Genomic DNA, 22356 nt, shown 5'->3' with positions numbered 1-22356 from the left:
TCTGGTCACAGAATATTTTTTTCTGAGTGTCTTTTTCTTTACTTGTACGTTCTTCTTATTAAAAGACATCAGTCATATTTCATTGAAGCCGACCAAAACGATTGCATCTTAACTTGATTACATCTGTTAGATACCTAATTCTAAATAAAGTAAGACTTTTAGGTCTTGGCTGTAAGGATTCTAAAAACTCTTTTGAGGACACTGTTGGGCACATAACAGTGCACACTGCAGCCTCTCAGCTTCCTGTGTTTCCCAAGTGTCAAATATATTCACCCAATCCCAACATCTCCCATAGTTTCACCCTTTTCAACATCCACTCTAAGGCCCAAATTTTTTTAAATGTCTTCCAAATAAGTTATGGATGAGACACAATTTCTTGTCCATCCTTGGGCAAAATTCCTATTCATGTGTGACCCTATGAACCAGAAAACAAGGAATGTGTTTTCAATGTTAATGTATTAACACTGTTAATACATACATAGAATAGGTATTACCATTCAAAAATGAAGAGAAAGAAAGAAAAATGAGTCTCAAGTCTTAAACTCAAAACCCATGAGGAGAAATCTCATTAGATTCCAATTGAGAGAAAAATTCTCTCTGGAAAAAAAAAACAACCCCATGGGGGACAGCCCCAACTTTTCAACCCACCAGAGAAGTGAGCCTACCTTCTCAGCTGAAAGAAGACCTGTTATCAGAGCTCTATCTTTAGAGGCATTCCTCCTTTATGTGTATGATGCCTGTCGCTTTCAGTCCATGCTGAATGCATTTCTACTAGTATAAAGTTCTCAAAAACCTTGTCAGTCTCTTGTGCTTTAATACATACAAGTACATACAAGTTCTCAGCCATGTGGATAAAACACAGATCATCCATGGATAGCAGCATCTCTATTTCAGTCTTGTGCTGTGATGTGCTAAGTCACTTCAGTCGTGTCCAACTCTGCGACCCCAGGGACTGTAGCCTGACCAGGTCCGCTGTCCATGGGATTCTCTAAGCAACAATACTAGAGTGGGTTGTGATTTCCTTCCCCAGGGGATTTTCTCAAACCAGGAATCAAAGGCCTATCTTTTAAGTCTCCTGCATTGTCATGCAGATTCTTTACCACTAGCTCCACTGAGAACTTTTAAATTATCTCCCACTGACTTCTTAATTACTGATGATTCATTCTTCCATTTACAACTTATCTCATGTATTTTATGCAAGCAGGGAGAAGAAATTAGATGAATCTTTCATAATTGGGTTGGCAATCTCCTGAACTAAATATCCAAGTTCAACTTGAATATTTTGTATGGTGGTTAATTTTGTATCAACTTGGCTGGGTTATAGTACTCAATAGCTTGGTCAAACCAGCTTGGCTGTTTCTCTGAAGACATCTTAAAGATATGATTAACATTTAATCACAGACTTTGAATAAAGTAAATTACCTTTCAAAACATGGGTGTACTTCATCCATTCTGTTGAAAATTTTAAGAGAAAACACTGAGCTCCTTCCAGAAAAAAGGAACTCTGCCTCTCAAGGCTTCCAAAGTAAAAACTGCAACACACACCCTTCCTGAATTTTCCAGGCTGCAACCTAACCTGCAGGTTTCAGACCTACCAGTCTTCACAATCACATGAGCAAGATCCTTAAAACAAATCTCGATCTGTGTGTGTGGGGGTGGGGGTGGGGGGGTGGGGGGTGGGGTTTGGGAGCTCTGTATTTTCTGCTCACATTTGCTATGAATTTAAACCTTCTTTAAGACATAGAGTTCATTTTCTAATGGAGTAATTTCTAGAATTATGTGTGTGGTTTCCTAATCCAGTCTCCACTATATTCTTCTTTACTATAGTGTTAGGAAATTGCAGTTTGTGTCTGGAGATATGACTTGCTAGTAAGGATTACGTTTCTAGCTTCCCTTGAAGTTTGTATCCCCAGGAATGTTTAGTGGTAAGATAATTGCCTAAGAAGATATCAAATTAAGAAAAGCTAAGTTTTAGTAACAACTGAATACTTATCTATACTACATTTCAAGATATTGTATACTTAATATGTGTGATCTTCACAAAGGGCCTTATTACTGGGTATGGTGGTGGTTTAATTGCTAAGTCATGTCTGACTCTTGTGACTCTATGGACTGTAGAATGCCAGGCTCTTCTGTCCATGGGATTCTCCAGGTAAGAATACTGGAGTGGGTTGTCATTTCCTTCTCCAGGACATCTTCGCAACCCTCGAACTGAACCTGGATCTCCTGCGTTGCAGGCAGATTCTTTACTAATGAGCTATGAGGGAAGACCATAGAAAGGAAGCTCATATACTGAGTATATGATTGTAGCTATTTCACAGATGAGATGGAAGCCACACAACTCATAGTATATCACTGAAGACCTCACATCTATCCCATTGTTATGACAAAACTTAAATTCTTATTAGTCTGTCTCTAAATACTGTGCCATTTACAAAAATGTTATGCTACTTCTTAAATGCACAGGATATTTTATATAGAATTCTACACAATTTTATATAATCTCACAATACATAAAAAGAAGTAGAAAAAAATGTGGAGTAAGATGGGGAGGTTTCCATCTTCCCCACAAATACACAAAAACTCATCAAGATATTGAACTATGCTTACGAAGCAGTGTCTAAGAGACAGCAGAAGACCCCAGGCCTCCAGGGTGGCAAGTTAAGCTCACTGGAATGAGGTGGGACCAAAGATAAGACATAAAAAGTGCAAAGAATAGCTGGAGAACATCAGGATGGGAGATTGTGCCTGAGACTGAGCCACTGAGGTGGGAGCATTGAGTCCAAGATCTGAGACTGAGAGAGAACTCCTAACTGCACCCACCCCCCATGGAAATTAAGGAAATTAATTACTGAGAAAATCCACGAAGGCCTAGAACCATAAACAGAGTCTGGTATCACTGGGCTGCCAACGGCCTACTCTGTAGGACACCTTACCTGATCAACTGGCAAGACAAAAGCAAAAAAACTATATCAGCCAAAGGATTCACACAGACACTCCAAATTATACTGCCTCACACAGCCTTCTCCATAAGGAAAAAAAAAAAAAATAAATAAAACAATTCACTTCCTCCACTACAACACAGGCTCAAGTCACCCCTAACGAGAAATCAACACAAACCACTGAACAACCTTTCCCACTGAGAGCAAAAACAAAAAGGAAGAAGGGATACAACCCTAAAGTCTGGGAAAAGGAGACTTCAAATGGAGTAAGGTAGAAAAAAAAAAAAAAAAAAAGAAAAGACATAGAAATATTTGACAAATGAAGAAACAAGGTAGAAACTCACAAGACCAAATAAACAAGGAAGAAATAAGAAAACTACCTGAAAAATAATTCAGAATAATGACAGAAAAGATGTTCAAAAGCCTCAAAAATAGGATGTAGAATATGCAAGAAACAATTAACACAATTAATACAATTACCAAGGACATAGAAGAAATAAAGAATAAATAATGAAGAGAGATGAATAACACATTACTGAAATTAAAAATACTCTAGGAGGAACCAATAGTAGAGTAACAGAAGCAGAAGAACAGATAAGTGAGCTAGAAGACAGAATGGCAGAAATAACTGCTAAAGAGAAAAATAAAGGGAAAAGAATGAGAAGAAACCTATGAAAGTATTAAACTCACCAGTGTTTGAGTTATAGGGGTCTCAGAAGAAGAACAGAAAAAGAAAGGCACTGAGAACTTTTTTGAGGAGATTATAGTTGAAAACTTCCTCAACATGGGAAAGGAAATAGTCAATCAAGTCCAAGAAGCACAGAGTCTAATACAAGATAAACCCCAGGAGAAAGATGTTGAGACACATACTGATCAAGCTTACAGATATTAAACACAAAAATTAAAAGCACAAAGTATAAAACACAATATTAAAAGCATCAAGGGAAAAGAAACAAGTAACATACAATGGAAAATCCATACAAGTAACAGCAGACCTTTCTGCAAGCCAGCAGAAACTCTGCAAGCCAGAAGATAATGTCAGGATACATTTAAAATACTGAAAGGAAAAAAAAAAAAAAATCTACCATCAGGCCTACTCTATCTAGTAGGGATCTCATTCAAAACTGATGGAGAAATCAAAAGCTTTACAGAAAAGAAAAATTTAAGAGAATTTAGGACCACCAATCCAGCATTACAACAAATACTAAAGGGACTTATATAAGTTGTAAACTAAAGAGAAAGGAAAGACCTACAAAAACAATTAAGAAAATGTCAATAGAAACATATGTACAAATAATTACTTTAAATGTAAATGAACTAAATTCTTCAACCAAAAGATATAGACTGGATAAATGGATACAAAAACAAGACCCATATATTTGCAGCCTACAAGAGACCCATTTCAGACCTAGAGACACATACAGGTTGAAAGCAAAAGGATGGAAAGTGATACCCATGCAAATGGAAATCAAAAGAACCCAGAGTTGCAATTCTCATTTCAGATATAATACACTTTAAAGTAAAGAATATTGCAAGAGATAAAAAAGAACTCTACAAAATGATCAACGGATCAATCTGAAAAGAAGACATAACAACTGTAAATATCTATGCATCCAACATAGAAGCACCTACTTGCATGAGGCAAATACTAACAAACATAAAAATGAAGCTCGAGAATAGCACAATAATAGTAGGTGGCTTTAACATTTAACCTATTTAACCTAATAGTAGGTGGTATAACATTGCTTATACCAATGGACAGAGCATGAAAAACCGAAAATCAATAAGAAAATACAAACCTTAAATGAAACATTAGGCCATTTGGATTAATTGATATCTTCAGAACTTTCCATCCAAAAATGCAAGTGCACATGGAACATTCATTCTCCATGATAGACCACAGCTTGGGCCACAAATCATGCCTCAGTAAATTTCAGGACATTGAAATCATACCAAGCAATTTCTCTGACCACAATGCTACAAAACTAGATATCAATTACAGGGAAAGAACTGCAAAAAAACACACACAAAAAGATAATAAGTAATACATTTCTAAATAATAAAGAGGTTACTGAAGAGATCAGAAGGGAAATCAAAAGATTCATAGAAAGAAATGACAACAAAAACAAAATGACAGAAAACCTATGGGATGCAGCAAAGCAGTTCTAAGAGGGAAGTGTATAACAATACAATCGTACTTGAAGATACAAGAAAATTATAAAATAGACAACCTAACTCTACACCTAAATCAGTTGATAAAAGAACAACAGCAACAAAAACAAAAAGCCAAAAATAGTAAATGGAAATAAATTATAAGGATCAGAGCAGAAATAAATAAAAAAGTGAAGGGAGGCAGTCCTAAGATGGCAGAGGAATAGGACGGGGAGACCAATTTCTCCCCCACAAATTCATTGAAAGAATATTTGAACGCTGAGAAAATTCCACAAAACAATTTCTGAATGCTGGCAGAGGACATCAGGCACCCAGAAAGGCAGCCCATTGTCTTCAAAAGGAAGTAGGAGAAAATATACCTATAAAAAGAGAGACAAAAGAGGTAGGGACTGAGATCTGTCCCAGGAAGGGAGTCTTAAAAAAGAGAGACATTTCCAAACACTAGGAAACACTCCCACTGAAGGGGCTGTAGTGAGTCTTGGAACCTCAGAGGGCAACATAGCCAGGAGGAAAAATAAATAAATAAATAATTAAACCCCACAGATTACCTGCCAATGGCAACTCTCAGTGGAGAAACAGCCCAGAGGCTCGATTCTGCCACTAGCAAGCAGGGGCTGGACAGGGAGGTGCGGGCTGCATTGCTTAGAATAAGGCCTGGGCCTGAATGCCCTGAGGGCAATCTGAGGGAACTAAGGTGAGATAGCAACCCAGATGTGGGATAGCCAGAGAGAGAGAGAGAGAGAAAGAGAGATAACTATCCTCTGAAAAGCCCTAACCTAAGACTCTGCCAGGCCGGCTCACAGGACAAAGGACTGTGCACAGCTAGCTGTCTGTGGACCAGCCCATCTCCAGCCAGAGACAGGCAGGCGCAGTCAGCCAGAGCCAGAACGGGGCAATAACGGCCCCAGAGAGGCATCATCTACCAAACTGCAAGCAGGCTTTGTTGCTAACCAAGACTACTTGGGATTCTGGAGGGTCAACATCTGCCGGGAGGGCTGGAGCCAGAGATTAGCTCCCCAGAAGAGACACAAGGGACACATGAGAAGGTGCATCCATTGTACACTCAGAAAAGGAGCGGCAGGGATGGGGGAGGCGATAAGACGCACCGCCTGCCTGGGGTGACTGCACTCGCCAAACACCTGGTCACCTGAGCTGCTCAGACCTGGGATGGGCATCATACGCAGGCCCAACCAAGTCTGCGCCTTTGTGGAGTGCCCAAGAACATGAAACTGAGAAACTTAAACCTGGGAAATGTATGCAACCCAGGGCCCACCTCGGATAGTTCCCGGCAGAGCAACATAGAGGTTGAGAAGTGTAGAATAAAAGCACACACGCGGTGAGCGGGGCCAAACCCAGGGCAGCAGAAACACTGTGAGCACTTCCCACACATGCCAGTGATATTTGTTTGCAGTGTTGCTTCCTCCCAACAGCACGACTCAACAAGTGAACCTGGAAAAGTAACTACCATCGCCCCCTTGTGTCAGGGCAGAAATTAGACGCTGAAGAGACCAGAAACAGAAGAAACTAAAATAAACAGAAAGAACCACTTTGGAAGTGACAGGTGCAACATATTAAAACGCTGTAGTTAGCACTGACTACATAAGAAGGGCCTATAGATCTTGAAAAGAAGTATAAGCTGGATCAAGGAACTATCTGAAAATGAATTGACCCTACACTGTCCACAATAGCTCCAGAGAAATTCCTAGATATATTTTTACTATTATCATTTTTTAATTTTTAAATTTTAAAGTCCTCCGTTACTCCTTTAATTTTCATTTGTATAATCTACTATTTTTATAACCTTGAAAAAAATACCATATTTTTAAAGCAAACTTCATATATATATATTATAATTTTATGACTTTGGTTTGTTTGTTTAATAACATATTTTTGAGAATCTAACCTCTACTTTAGATTTTTAATCTTTGCTTTTTGGCATTTGCTATCAATTTTGTACCTTTAAGAACCCAATAGTTAATACCCATATTTACTTGGGAGCGAGATTACTGGCTTGACTGCTCTCTCCCCCTTTGGACTCTCCTTTTTCTCCACCAGGTCACCTCTATCTCCTCCCTCCCCCTTCTCTTCTCTACCCAACTCTGTGAATCTCCTTGTGTGTTACGGGCTGTGGAGAACACTGGGGAACTGATTACTGGCTGGATCTCTCTCTCTCCTTTTGATTCCCCATTTTCTCCTCCTGGCCACATCAGTCTCCTTCCTCCCTCTTGTCTTCACTGTGTAACTCCATGAACATCTCTGAGTGGTCCAGACTTTGGACAGCACATAGGGAAGTGATTACTGGATAGCTTGCTCTCTCCCCTTTTGATTCCCCCTCTTCTCCTGGTCACCTCTATTTCCCTCCTCCCTCTTCTCTTCTCCATGTAACTCTGTGAACCTCTCTGGGTGTCCCTTACTGTGGAGAAACTTTTCATCATTAATCTAGAGTATTATCATTGGTGCTGTATAGATGGACAAGTCTTGAGACTACTGTAAGAATAAGACTGAAACCCAGAGTCAGGAGGCTTAAGTCCAAATCCTGAAAACACCAGAGAGCTCCTGACTCCAGGGAACGTTAATCGATAAGAGCTCACCAAAAGGCTACATACCTACAATGAAACCAAGCATTATCCAATAGCCTACAAGAACCAGAGCAAGACATACCATGCAAATTCTCCAGCAACACAAGAACATAGCCCTGAGCTTCAATATACAGGCTGCCCAATGTCACATCAAACCCACTGACATCTCAAAACTCACTACTGGACACTTCATTGCACTCCAGAGAGAAGAAATCCAGCTCCTCCCACCAGAACACTGACACAAGCTTCCCTAACCACGAAACCTTGACAAGCTACCCATCCAGCCCCACCCACAGTGAGGAACCTGCACAATAAAGAGGAGCCACAAACTGCCAGAGTACTGAAAGGCCACCCCAAACACCACAATATAAACAAGATGAAAAGGCAGAGAAATACTCAGAAGGTAAAAGAACAGGATAAATGCCCACCAAACCAAACAAAAGAAGAAGAGATGGGGAATGTACCTGAGAAAGGATTAAGAATAATGATAGTGAAAATGATCCAAAATCTTGAAAACAAAATGGAGTTACAGATAAATAGACTGGAGACAAGGATTGAGAAGATGCGAGAAATAAAGACCTTGAGGAAATGAAAAAGAGTCAATACATAATGAATAATGCAATAAATGAGATCACAAACACTCTGGAGGGAACCAACAGTAGAACAGCAGAGACAGAAGATAGCATTAGTGAGGTAGAAGATAGAATGGTATAAATAAATCAATCAGAGAGGAAAAAAGAAAAAAATAATTAAAAGAAATGAGGACAACCTCAGAGACTTCTGGGACAATGTTAAACACACCAACAATCGAATCATAGGCATCCTAGAAGAAGAGTACAAAAAGAAAGACCATGAGAAAATACTTGAGGAGATAATAGTTGAACACTTCCCTAAAATGGGGAAGAATATAGTCACCCAGTTCAGGAAATGCAGAGAGTCCCAAACAGGATAAACCCAACACGAAACACCCTAAGACACATATTAATCAAAGTAACAAAGATCAAACACAAAGAACAAATATTAAAAGCAGCAAGGGAAAAACAACAAATAACACACAAGCAGATTCACATAAGGATAACAGCTGATCTTTCAATGGAAACTACTTAGGCCAGAAGAGAATGGCAGGACATACTTAAAGTGATGAAAGAGAAAAACCTACAACCCAGATCAGTGTACCCAGCAAGCTGCTACTGCTGCTGCTGCTAAGTCACTTCAGTTGTGTCTGACTCCTAGCGACCCCATGGACTGCAGCCCACCAGGATCCTCCATCCATGGGAGTTTACAGGCAAGAGTACTAGAGTGGGGTGCCATTGTCTTCTCCATTCCCAGCAAGGATCTCATTCAAGTATGAAGGAGAAATCAAAAACTTTACAGACAAGTGAAAGCTGAGAGAATTCAGCACCACCAAATCAGCTCCCCAACAAATGCTAAAGGATCTTCTGTAGACAGGAAACACAGAAAGGGTGTATAAAATCGAACCCAAAACAATAAAGTGAATGGCAACAGGATCATACTTATCAATAATTACCTTAAATGTGAATGGGTTGAAAGCCCCAACCAAAAGACAAAGACTGGTTGAAAGGATAAAAAACAAGACCACTATATATGCTGTATTCAAGAGACTCATTTCAAACCAAGGAAACATACAGACTGAAAGTGAAGGGCAGGGAAAGATATTTCATGCAAATGGAGACCAAAAGAAAGGAGGATTAGCAATACTCATATCAGATAAAATAGACTTTAATGTAAAGGCTGTGAAAAGAGACAAGGACACTGCATAATGACCAAAGGATCAGTCCAAGAAGGAGATATAACAATTATAAATATATATACACCCAACATAGGATCACCACAATATGTAAGGAAATGCTAACCAAGTATGAAAGGGAAATTAACAACAACACAATAATAGTGGGAGACTTTAACACCCCACTCATACCTATGGATAGATCACTAAACAGAAAATTAACAAGGAAACACACAGTTTAAATGCTACAATAGTCCAGTTAGACCTAATTGATATCTATAGCGAATTTCACCCCAAAACAATGAATTTCACCTTTTTCTCAATGCACATGGAACCTTTTTCAGGATACATCACATCCTGGGCCATAAATCTGGCCTTGGTAAATTCAAAAAAATTGAAATCATACCAAGCATCTTTTTTTTAATTTAATTTTATTTTTAAACTTTACATAATTGTATTAGTTTTGCCAAATATCAAAATGAATCCGCCACAGGTATACATGTGTTCCCCATCCTGAACCCTCCTCCCTCCTCCCTCCCCATACCATCCCTCTGGGTCGTCCCAGTGCACTAGCCCCAAGCATCCAGCATCGTGCATCAAACCTGGACTGGCATCTCGTTTCATACATGATATTTTACATGTTTCAATGCCATTTTCCCAAATCTTCCTACCCTCTCCCTCTCCCATAGAGTCCATAAGACTGTTCTATACATCAGTGTCTCTTTTGCTGTCTCGTACACAGGGTTATTGTTACCATCTTTCTAAATTCCATATATATGCGTTAGTATACTGTATTGGTGTTTTTCCTTCTGGCTTACTTCACTCTGTATAATAGGCTCCAGTTTCATCCACCTCATTAGAACTGATTCAAATGTATTCTTTTTAATGGCTGAGTAATACTCCATTGTGTATATGTACCACAGCTTTCTTATCCATTTATCTGCTGATGGACATCTAGGTTGCTTCCATGTCCTGGCTATTATAAACAATGCTGCGATGAACATTGGGGTGCACGTGTCTCTTTCCCTTCTGGTTTCCTCAGTGTGTATGCCCAGCAGTGGGATTGCTGGATCATAAGGCAGTTCTATTTCCAGTTTTTTAAGGAATCTCCACATTGTTCTCCATAGTGGCTGTACTAGTTTGCATTCCCTCCAACAGTGTAAGAGGGTTCCTTTTTCTCCACACCCTCTCCAGCATTTATTATTTGTAGACTTTTGGATCTCAGCCATTCTGACTGGTGTGAAATGGTACCTCATAGTGGTTTTGATTTGCATTTCTCTGATAATGAGTGATGTTGAGCATCTTTTCATGTGTTTGTTAGCCATCTGTATGTCTTCTTTGGAGAAATGTCTATTTAGTTCTTTGGCCCATTTTTTGATTGGGTCATTTATTTTTCTGGAATTGAGCTGTAGGAGTTGCTTGTATATTTTTGAGATTAGTTGTTTGTCGGTTGCTTCATTTGCTATTATTTTCTCCCTTTCTGAAGGCTGTCTTTTCACCTTGCTAATAGTTTCCTTTGATGTGCAGAAGCTTTTAAGTTTAATTAGGTCCCATTTGTTTATTTTTGCTTTTATTTCCAATATTCTGGGAGGTGGGTCATAGAGGATCCTGCTGTGATGTATGTCAGAGATTGTTTTGCCTATGGTCTCCTCTAGGAGTTTTATAGTTTCTGGTCTTATGTTTAGATCTTTAATCCATTTTGAGTTTATTTGTGTATGGTGTTAGAAAGTGTTCTAGTCTCATTCTTTTACAAGTGGTTCCAAGCATCTTTTTTTACCACAATGCAGTAAGATTAGATGTCAACTACAGGGAGAATAAAAGAAAAAAAAAAGACTATTAAAAATACATTGCCTTCAGAGAAGGCAATGGCACCCCACTCCAGTACTCTTGCCTGGAAAATCCATGGATGGAGGAGCCTGGTAGGCTGCAGTCTATGGGGTCGCTAAGAGTCAGACGTGACTGAGCAACATCACTTTCACTTTTTACATTCATGCGTTGGAAAGGAAATGGCAACCCACTCCAGTATTCTTGCCTGGAGAATCCCAGGGACAGAGGAGCCTAATGGGCTGCCGTCTATGGGGTCGCCCAGAATCGGACATGACTGAAGCGACTTAGCAGCAACAGGGGGAAAACAAAAAACAAAAAAACTACTAAAAATACAAACATATGGAGGCTAAACAACCTAGATGTGCATCAGCAGACAAATGGATAAGAGAGTTGTGGTACATGTACACAGTGGAATATTATTCAGCCATTAAAAAGAATACATTTGAATCAGTTCTAATGAGGTGGATCAAACTGGAGCCTATTATTCAGAGTGAAGTAAGCCAGAAAGAACAACACCAATACAGTATACTAATGCATATATGTGAAATTTAGAAAGCTGGTAACAATAAGCATATATGTAAGACAGCAAAAGAGACACAGATATTAAAACAGTCTTTTGGACTCTGTGGGAGAGGGCCAGGGTGGGATAATTTGGGAGAATGGCATTGAAACATGCATATTATCATTTGTGAAATGTATTGCCAGTCCAGGTTCGATGCATGAGACAGGGCACTCGGGGCTGGTGCACTTGGATAACCCAGAGGAATGGGATGGGGAGGGAGGTGGAAGGGGGGTTCAGGATGGGGAACACATATATACCCATGGCAGGTCCATGTCAATGTATGGTAAAACCAGTACAATATTGTAAGGTAATTCGTCTCCAATTAAAATATATAAATTTATATTACAACAAGAAAAAGAAGTGAAGGAAATAATAGTAAAGATTGATAACTAAAAGCTGGTTCTTTGAGAAGATAAAGAATTTTGACAAACCATTAGCCAAGCTCATCAAGAAAAAAAGGGTGAAAATCAAATCAACAGAATTGGGAGTGAGAAAGGAACAGTCACAACATACTATGCAGAAATAAAAAAGATCAAAAGAGACTAATATGAGCAACTGTATGCTAAGAAAATAGACAACCTAGAGAAAATGGACAGATTTTTAGAAAAGTTCTGCCTCCTTCAATTCAAGACTGAACCAGGAAGAAATAGAAATTTTGAACAAGGCAATTAGAAACACTGAAGTCAAAACTGTGATCAAAAATCTCCCCCAAGACAAAAGCCCGTGGCCAGATGGCTTCACAGGTGAATTCCATAAAACATTTAGACAAGAGATAACACCTGTCCTTCCAAATTCTTCCTAAAACTTGCAGAGGAAAACATTTCTCTATATTCATCTATTGTGGCATTTTACGAGGCCACAATCACACTGATGGAAAAACCAGACACTGATATCACACACACACACATACACACACACAAATTACAGGTCAATATCACTGATAACATAGGTACAAAAATCCTCCACAAAATTATAGCAAACAGAATTCAAGAACACAATAAAAACATCATACACCATGATCAAGTTGAGTTTATTCCAGGGTGCAAGGATTCTTGGATATATGCACGTCAATTAAATGATACACCATTTTAAGAAATTGAAAGCTAAAACCATATGATAATTTCAATAGATGCAGAAAAAAGCTTTTAACAGAATTGAGCACCCATTTATGATTAAAGGGCATATACAACAAGCACACAGTAAACATTCTCAATGGTAAGACACTGAAAGCATTCCCCATAAGATCAGGAACAAGAAAAGGGTGCCTACTCATGCCCTAATATTTAACATAGTTTGGAATTCCTAGCTACAGCAATCAGAGAAGAGAAAGAAATAAAAGAAATCCAGATTGGAAAGGAAGAAGTAAAACTTTCACTATTTGCAAATGGCATGATACTGTACATAGAAAACCATAAAGATACTATCAGTAAATTGCTAGAAATTATCAGTGAATATAGTAAAATCACAGTTTATAAAATCAATACACAAAAAAATCACTTCTATACCTATAGAATAACAAAGAAAAATCAGAAAGAGAAATTAAGATACCAATCCCATTTATCATTGCAACAAAATGAAGAAAATACCTTGGAATAAGCCTGCCTATGGAGAGAAAATAACTATATACAGAAAATTATGAGAAACGGATGAAAGATGACATAAAGAGATGGAGGGATATTCCATACCCCTGGGCTGGAAGAATCAATATGGTGAAAATGATTGCATTTCCAAAAGCAATCTAGAGATTGAAAGCAATATCAAATTACCAGTGACATTTTTCACAGAACTAGAACAAAAAATTTCACAATTTATATGGAGACACAGAAGACCCCCAAAAGCCAAAGTAATTTTAGAAAGAAGAATAGACATTATCAGAGAAATGCAATACAAAACTACAATGAGGGACCATGACACACCGGTCTGAAAGGCTGCTATCCAAAAGTCTACAAGCAATAAATGCTGGAGAGGGTGTGGAGAAAATGGAACTCTTTTACATTGTTGGTGGAAATGCAACTAGTAGAGCCACTATGGAGAAGAGTGTGGAGATCCTTAAAAAAAAAAAACTGAAAATATATCTGCCATAATACCCAGCAATCCCCCTGCTGGGCATACACACTGAGGAAAGCAGAATTGAAAGAGACAGGTGTACCCCAATGTTCATCGCAGCACTGTTTATAATAGCCAGGTCATGAAAGCAACCAAGATGTCCATCGGCAGATGAGTGGATGAGAAATTTGTGGTACATATACACAATGGAATATTACTCAGCTATTAAAAAGAATGCATTTGAATCAGTTCTAATGAGGTGGATGAAACTGGAGCCTATTATACAGAGTGAGGTAAGTCAGAAAGAAAAACACCAATACAGTATACTAACCCATATATATGGAATTTAGAAACACCGTAATGATAATCCCATATGCAAGACAGCAAAAGACACACAGATGTATAGAACAGTCTTTTGGACTCTGTGGGAGAAGGTGAGGGTGGGATGATCTGAGAGAATATATTGAAACATGTATATTATCATAGGTGAAACAGATCATCAGTCCAGGTTTGATGCATGAGACAGGGTGTTCAGGGTTGGTGCACTGGGATGACAGAGAGGGATGGGCAGGGAGGTGGGAGGGGGGTTCAGGATGGAGAACACATGTAAACCCATGGTTCATTAATGTCAATGTATAACAAAAACCACTACAATATTGTAAAGTAATTAGCCTCCAATTAAAGTAGATAATTTTTTAAAAAAAGAATGGAGAATAGAGCAGGAGGAATAATTTTATGTGATTTCAGCCTATAGTACAAAGCTATAGTCATCCAGAGAGCATGACACTGGAAAAAAAAACCAGATATATAGAACAACGGAACAAGATAGAAAGCTGAGAGAGAAACCCATGCATCCATGGGCTCCTTATCTCTGAAAAAGGAGGCAAGAATATATAACGGGGAAAATATAGTCTCCCCAATAACTGATGCTGGAAGAACTGGACAACTATGTGCAGAAAAATGAAATTAAAAGATTTTATAACACTATACACAAAGATAAACACAAAATGGATAAATACTAAATGTTTTCAATTTTAAGACCAGACACTATAAAACTCTTAGAAGAACACGTAGGCAGAATATGTATGACATAAATCACAGCATGATCTTTCATGACTTACCTCCTAAAATAAAAGAAATAAAAGCAAAAATAAATAAGTGGGGCTTAATTAAACTTATAAAATTTTTCACAGCAAAGGAATCTATAAACAAAAAGAAAAGACAACCCTCAGGATGGAACAAAGTAATAGCAAAGGAAACAATTGCTGAATTATTAATTTCCAAAATATGCAAGCAGCTCATACAACTCAGTACCAGAAAAAAAAAGAAGCCCTGCAGAAAGTGGGCAAAAGACCTAAACAGACACTTCTCCAAAGAAGACCTACAGATGGCTAATAAATCCATGAACAGCTCTCATTATTAGAGACATGCTAATCGAAGCTACTATGAGATATCACCTCATACCAGACCAAATGGTGGTAATCAAAAAACTCATAAAGAAGAAATGTTGAAGAGGGTCTGGAGAAAGGGAAAGTTTCTGCACTTCTGGTGGGAATGTACATTAATACAGCCACTATGGAAGATAGTATGGACATTCCTTAAAACAAAACTAGGAATAAAACCCCCTTACGACCTAGCAATACCACTACTAGGCATATACCCTGAAGAAATCAAAACTAAAAAAGACACCTGTACTGTTCATTGTAGCACTGTATACGATAGACATGAATGCAAACAACCTAAACCTAGATATCTGTCGACAGTTTAAGACAAAGAAGCTATAGTACATATATACAATGAAATACTACTCAGTCATATAAAGGAGTGCACTTTGAGTCAGTTCTGATGAGGTGGATGAACCTAGAGCCTATTATACAGAGTGAAGTAAGTTAGAAAGAGAAAAACATATATTGTATATTAATGTATTTATAAGCATGGTACTGATGAACCTGTTCACAGAGCAGCAGTGGAGATACAGACACAGAGAACAGGCTTATGGACAAGGGTGGGGGAGAAGAGGGAGAGGGTGAGGTGAATGGAGAGAGCAGCATGGATGCATATACACTAACATATGTAAAGAGATGCCAATGGGAATTTGCTGTATGACTCAGGGAACACAAACCAGGGCTCTGTGTTGTCGGCCCATAACCTAGATGGGGTGGGAATGGATAAGAGATGGCAGGGAGATTCATGAGTGAGGGGATATACGTACAACTATGGTTAATTCATTTGATGTATGACGGATTCAAACCAATATTGTAATGCAATCATGAACCAATTAAAACAAATAAATATTTTTAAAAGAGAAAAGAAGCAGGAAGTTCTCCCCTAAAACTTTAAGAAGTGGCACAGTTCAGTTACTCATACAAGGTCAGGTTTCAGGCTTGCTGTTGGTCAATCACTAACCAGTGTCTGACTCTGTGACCCCATGGACTGTAGCACGCCAGCCTTCTCTGTCCTCTACTGTCTGCTGAAGTGTTTCATGTCCATTCAGTCTATGATGCTATCTAACCCATCTCATCCTCTGCCACCCCCTTCTTTTGCTTTCAATCTTTCTCAGCATTAGGGTCTTTTCCAATGAGTCAGCTCTTTGCATCAGGTGGCCAGAGTAACAGAGCTTCAGCATCACTCCTTCCAATGAATATTCAGGATTGATTTCCTTTAGGATTGACTGGTTTGATCTTATACTTCAAAGACTCTCAAGAGTCTTCTTCAGCACTGCATTTCAAAGGCATCATTTCCTTAGTGCTCAACTTTCTCTATGGTGCAACTCTCAGATCCATACAGGATTAGTGGAAAAACCATAGCTTTGACTGAATGGGCCTTTGTCAGGAATCTGATGTCTCTGCTTTCAGTACACTGTCTCGCTGACTGCAGCCATGAAATTAAAACATGCTTGCTCCATTAAAGTGAGTTATGACAAACCTAGACAGGTGTCAAGTTAGTAAATGGTACTTAAGAAGGACAGAGAAGCCTGGTATGCTGCAGTCCATGGGGTTGCAAAGAGTCAGACATGACTCAGTTTACTGAACAACAACAACAACAACCACATATGAAGGAAACAGTGGGAGGGAAGACAAGAAGCTTAATTGAAACTGTGCAAAATTCAGTTTGTGAAATTGAATATTTTCAGTTACCACACTTAGCTGTAAGTTTATTCCCAGTGAGGACAAGACTATTTGTTACCCCAAATGAAATATACTATTCAAGTAGTTTGATGCTATTTTCTATCATGATGTGTATGTTTTTTTCTCCATCAGTTCAGTTCAGTTCAGTTCAGTCGCTCAGTCGTATCCGACTCTTTGCGACCCCATGAATTGCAGCACGCCAGGCCTCCCTGTCCATCACCAACTCCCGGAGTTCACTCAGACTCACGTCCATCGAGTCAGGGATGCATCCAGCCATCTTGTCCTCTGTCGTCCCCTTGTCCTCCTGCCCCCAATCCCTCCCAGCATCAGAGTCTTTTCCAATGAGTCAACCCTTCGCATGAGGTGGCCAAAGCACTGGAGTTTCAGCTTTAGCATCATTCCTTCCAAAGAAATCCCAGGGCTGATCTCCTTCAGAATGGACTGGCTGGATCTCCTTGCAGTCCAAGGGACTCTCAAGAGTCTTCTCCAACACCACAGTTCAAAAGCATCAATTCTTTGGCACTCAGCCTTCTTCACAGTTGAGTTCTCACATCCATACACAAGGCAAAGGAAAAACGATAGCCTTGACGAGATGGACCTTTGTTGGCAAAGTAATGTCTCTGCTTTTGAATATGCTATCTAGGTTGGTCATAACTTTCCTTCCAAGGAGTAAGCGTCTTTTAATTTCATGGCTGCAATCACAATCTGCAGTGATTTTGGAGCCCAGAAAAATAAAGTCTGACACTGTTTCCACTGTTTCCCCATCTATTTCCCATGAAGTGATGGGGCCAGATGCCATGATCTTCGTTTTCTGAATGTTGAGATTTAAGCCAACTTTTTCACTCTCCTCTTTCACTTTCATCAAGAGGCTTTTGAGTTCCTCTTCACTTTCTGCCATAAAGGTGGTGTCATCTGCATATCTGAGGTTACTGATATTTTCCCCAGCAATCTTGATTCCAGCTTGTGTTTCTTCCAGTCCATAATTTCTCATGATGTACTCTGCATATAAGTTAAATAAGCAGGGTGACAATATACAGCCTTGACATACTCCTTTTCCTATTTGAAACCAGTCTGTTGTTCCATGTCCAGTTTTTTTCCATACCTCAAAGCAATTCTCCAACACAAGCTTAGTGTCCTATAATTTAGTACATACTAATATCATCTACCTGAAACAGCTTCAGATCCCAGAGGTTAAGGGCTCAGTCCCACAAACATGCCACCCTCCCCACTTCAGAAGTCTATGACAAATCCATGTTCCCTGCACTTCTGGTCTAATCATTAAGATTGGATGTAGCTACAACTTTGTCTTCAGGTTCAGTTTTTGCTAGTGCGGCTCATGGAACTCAAAAGAAACTCATTGGATTAACTCATGACCAGCCAGATGGAAGGGAGGCCCAGGGCAAGGTGTGCTAGAATTTAATAGAAGGCAGCAGGAACCTACTAAGTGCAGAGCTTCCATGCTCTTCAGGGCTCCACACTGCCAGTTCCTCTAAGCTATGAGTCCTTCAGGTTCTCAGAACCAAGGCATCACTACATGGGCATAAATTGTTTATTTATTCACCATTTCTAACTGATGAAACCTTCAGGCTCTTGCCCTTCACTGAACATCAGGAGGGGAGGATCGTTATTTCAACCATCTAGTCATATGGTTGGTTTCCCGGGCAACTAGCCTCCATCATTAGAAGATTTCCAAAAGTCACTGTGTTAACATAGCAAAAGACATATAGGAAATTCCAAGAGTTTCTAGAGTTCTGTGCCCAAAAAGGGGACAAAGACCAACTATATCTTTTTTATTGAAAATCACATTACAAACATAACATTGTTGGAAATTTGTTGGGAAAATAACATATTGACACTGTATTGTATCAATGGCTATAAAATGATTGAACAAAACATTTTTCTATAACTTGATTTCTTTTATTTCTTTTTTTAACCACGTATTAGTGTTAGGTTATGTTGATTACAATTTTGTCTGCATTTGTTAAGATGTACAATCCCTAATAACATTCTTTTTCCAGGCTTACAATTTCTTATTCTGCCAAAGTGCAAGGTTTAGGTCATAGTATAAGGTCTTTTCTCCAGAAAAACGGATATTTCCCTTTCCTGGAAGTGGAAAGTAACTATCTGTTATCTTAAGCCTCTTATGTCATTGAACTGTCAGGCACAGAGATTGATAGGAACACAGGCTGGGGACACTGAACTCAGCCACCAAATGGTCATTGTCTATTGCTACATGATGTGGACAGGAAACTAGATTTGGATAAGGATATTCTCTGAGGCTTCTCCTTTGCACTTTTCCATGTTCCTATAAAGGTTAATAGAAGACAGCAGGAACTGATAAAGTGTGAGATCCCTCTAGATTCTGACCACTTGGAAATGAAGTTTAGGTTAACCCCACAAGGAAAGGGACATGGACTTTTCACTGCTGGCTGAAGACAAGGCAGATATATTATCAGGTGTAGAAAAACAAATTTATAATTTCAACAGAGTCTACTTTCGAGTCTGATTTGAGGATTGCTTCATCGTGTTTTCTAGTTTGATTCCCATAAATACACTTGTAAGTTTTTAACTACATTTTCCTCTTTGCCCTTATGGTTTTAAAGAAAAATCATTCCCTTTTTCAAAATCAAGACACCTGTGTGGAGTTGTGACTAGATTAAAGAAGGTAGTAATGTCACCAAATATAAATATGGTGACTCTTGAAAGTTTTAACTTCAGTCTGTAGAACGAGAACAAAGGAATCTTCATTTTAGGAGAGAGATTTAATATTGCTGTGTAGAAGCATCACTGTTGTTGTGGTGGTGGACAATGGTGAACTACACTGATTATGCACTGGTGTTGCCAAGTACTGCATCCATCTTCTACACACTTGTAGGCCATCTTAGAGGTTAGTGCTTATAAACTATGTTTAACACTCTTTTGGTTTGCAGGTTTTCCCTTTTTGCCCATAGAAATTAGAGTGGGAAATCAGAAACAAGAAGATTTCTCCAGCTCTACTAGTGAGACAGTTGCCCACTGTAGTTAGAGACAGAAATCTGGTGAGAGATCTTCACGTGGAGATCTGGTGATCCAGAGGGAAAATCCTGTTTGATTCCTGCTAGCCTGTTCCTCTTCTTCTCTACACCCAGAACTAACTGCAAAACTGTATCTCCAACAACAGAGGGGTGGTTGCAAGCTGAAGGTACATCCAGGAGGAGTAGAACCTCGTGTTTCTGGATCGAGCACAATTTTCCCAACCTGGTAAGTTTATATTGTGATTTGGACTTTTTGCATTGAGCAATGTCCTTTGTTCCTCTGTGTGCTTGGTCATGAGCTTATTTGCTCAGTCCTCTCAGACTCCTTGCAACCTCATGGACAGTAGCCTGCCAGGCTCCTCTGTCCATGGAATTCTTCAGGCAAGAGTACTGCAGTGGATTGCCATGCCCTCCTCCAGGGGATCTTCCCGAGCCAGGGATCCAACCTGCATCTCCTGTGTCTCCTTCATTGTAGGCAGATTATTTATCTGCTGAGCCATTTGTTCCTTTCAGTTCAGTTCAGTTCAGTTCAGTCACTCAGTCGTGTCCGACTCTTTGTGACCCCATGAAATACAGCACGCCAGGCCTCCCTGTCCATCACCCACACCCGAAGTTCACTCAAACTCATGTCCATCGAGTCAGTGATACCATCCAGCCATCTCATCCTCTGTTGTCCCCTTCTCCTCCTGCCCCCAATCCCTCCCAGCTTCAGGGTCTTTTCCAATGAGTAAACTCTTCGCATGAGGTGACCAAAGTATTGCAGTTTCAGCTTCAGCATCCTTCCTTCCAATGAACACCCAGGACTGATCTTTAGAATGGACTGGTTGGATCTCCTTGCAGTCCAAGGGACTCTCAAGAGTCTTCTCCAACACCACAGTTCAAAAGCATCAATTCTTTGGCACTCAGCTTTCTTCACAGTCCAACTCTCACATCCATGCATGACTACTGGAAAAACCATACCCTTGACTAGATGGACCTTTGTTGGCAAAGTAATATCTCTGATTTTCTATATACTATCTAGATTGGTCATAACTTTCCTTCCAAGGAGTAAGTGTCTTTTAATATCATGGCTGCAATCACCATCTGCAGTGATTTTGGAGCCCAAAAAATTCTTGTTAAATCTAAATTCTAACTTACCTCATAATACTCTGTCTCTCTCACCATGTCTCTCCCTGTCTCTTTCTCCTCTGGCCAGTTGCAGTGCATAAATCAGGTTTAGCTTTCTTGGTCACTCTGATTAGGTGCGCTTCTTTTATATGGAGAGAATAAGGTTATGTCAGTTGAAGGACCCTTTCTTTAATAGACAATTTCACACTGTACATGCTTATAGATATGACTCACGTTGGTGGAAACTTTGCTATAGCATCTTACATTGAAATATATACACTCCTCTTTCCTTTTGTGCTTTTACATTTACTTTGTTATATGAGAAAGTCTTGTGTCTTTTTTATATGTCTAAACCTGTATAGTACATTTCATAGAACACCATTCCTGTTTTCATTATACTCAACTATTTGACATCTTACTGCCAGGTGTAAGTGGGATGTTTGTACACTCACCTACTTCTCAGTGGTCAGTGTTTATATTCCCTTCATCTCTTCCTTCTCCTGCCATGATTTGGTTACATTCTTTCTACTTTGCAGAATATTTAATTCTTACAAATATAAGTCTATCCATGCCCCAGTTCTTATTTCAGTCTCAGCTCTGGAAAAAAATATACAAAATGTTTAAGATCATGATATTGCCTATTTCCCACATTGTCTTTTGAAATATATATTAAAGCAAAAAGAGTCTCAGAATCTTCAAGGCCCCTTCCTACCTTGCCCACAACATAATTAAAAAAAAACCTTCTTCAGAGACTGAACAGTGCCATCTGGTGGAATGAGCTTCATTTTGCTGTTCAGTCACTTGTGTCCCAATATTTGCAACCCCTTGGACAGCACCTAACCAGGCTTCCTTTTCTCTCACTATCTCTAGGAGTCTGCTCAAACTCATACCCATTGGGTCAATGATGCCATCCAACCATCTCATCCTCTGTCAACCCTTTCTCCTCCTGCCCTCAATCTTTCCCAACACCAGGGTCTTCTCCAATGAGTTAGCTCTTCACATCAGGTGGCCAAAGTATTGGAGTTTCAGCTTCAGCATCAGTCCTTCCAATGAATATACAGGGTGCATTTCCTTTAGGATTGACTGGTTTCATTTCATTGCTCTCCCAGGGACTCTCAGGAAAAGACCACTGTATGAAAGCATCAATTCTTTGGCACACAGGCTCCTTTAGGATCCAACTTTCACATCCATCTGTACATGATTACTGGAAAAACCATAGCTTGACTATATAG

At 39.3% G+C, this 22356-nt stretch overlaps 1 protein-coding gene across 4 annotated transcripts in view; it reads left to right on the top strand.

Annotated features, from left to right (window-relative positions):
* The window catches only part of LOC113906361 (complement factor H), a 385541-nt gene that overhangs the window by 187184 nt on the left and 176001 nt on the right, over window positions 1-22356 (top strand). The gene's annotated exons all lie outside the window — the stretch shown is intronic.

Source organism: Bos indicus x Bos taurus, chromosome 16 (assembly GCF_003369695.1).
Source record: "Bos indicus x Bos taurus breed Angus x Brahman F1 hybrid chromosome 16, Bos_hybrid_MaternalHap_v2.0, whole genome shotgun sequence".
Classification (NCBI taxonomy): Eukaryota; Metazoa; Chordata; class Mammalia; order Artiodactyla; family Bovidae; genus Bos; species Bos indicus x Bos taurus.
The sequence above is the reverse complement of the archived record's forward strand: the minus strand, read 5'-3'. Positions and strand labels throughout refer to the sequence as shown.